Source organism: Equus caballus, chromosome 21, assembly GCF_041296265.1.
Source record: "Equus caballus isolate H_3958 breed thoroughbred chromosome 21, TB-T2T, whole genome shotgun sequence".
Taxonomy (NCBI): Eukaryota; Metazoa; Chordata; class Mammalia; order Perissodactyla; family Equidae; genus Equus; species Equus caballus.
The window spans coordinates 32,550,469-32,551,366 of record NC_091704.1 but is presented as its reverse complement, the minus strand read 5'-3'; positions in this window follow the sequence as shown (position 1 = coordinate 32,551,366).

Here is an 898-nt window from a genome sequence, read left to right as displayed (position 1 = left end):
TGCCATTATTTGTCTTTATTTCTGTAATTTATAATTCTGATATATGATGTATTACACCATGAAGGTGTGCACTTGAGCCTGGTTTTGCTGTTTTAATGACAGAGGGAGTCATTTCTGTGCTGTGACCGTAATGCGGGGAGCCTGGTTCTGCAGCCGTGCAGTGTAACCCCAGTGCTCTTCAGGCTGTTGGATGAAAAGGTACAGTTTAAACCCAGAACAAGGGAGCACATTCGAAAGTGAAACGTAGAGTCAGCGCACGCTGGCTTGAAGAGGTTAGTAATTGGGATTTTCTTGGGCTTCATTGATACAGTTGTCTTAAACGTTTATTCATAACAATACAGCAGATTCTTAAATGCCAATTTTTAGTTGTCTTAAGTTTTGCTGCTGTTCTCGTAATTAAGGACTTGAAAAATGTTTTAGTCTGTCAAGTCAAGCATGTACAGTTTATGTATAAACTTTTAAATGTCATTACTAAATTAATTGCTATAGCCATTTTTTCCATTTATGTCTTCATTTCTTCAGAATCAAATACTGTATCTAATACCTTTAAATCCATAAGCAGTATCCAGTTTTTTCATTTCCAACTTTTCTTTGGCTAACAGAATAAGTAAAACAGGGTATTATTTATTTGTAGACTAAAAATGTTGAATAGTGTTTTATTTCCTTCAGAATGTTCTGATTAGTACAGATCAGCCATGTTTATCTTTTAAAAAATAAACAAAGGTTGCTTTATTTCTCAGCTCCAATGGAATATTATAATTATTTTTTCTCCGTTAGTCAAGGAGGCGTTTATTTAATGTGAAAGACTTACACAGGAAAACAAAGGGAATGTTCTGTGTCCGAAGCTTCCATCTGCAGTGGCCATAGAAATTGTTCATGAAACTCTATAGCTAGTTTG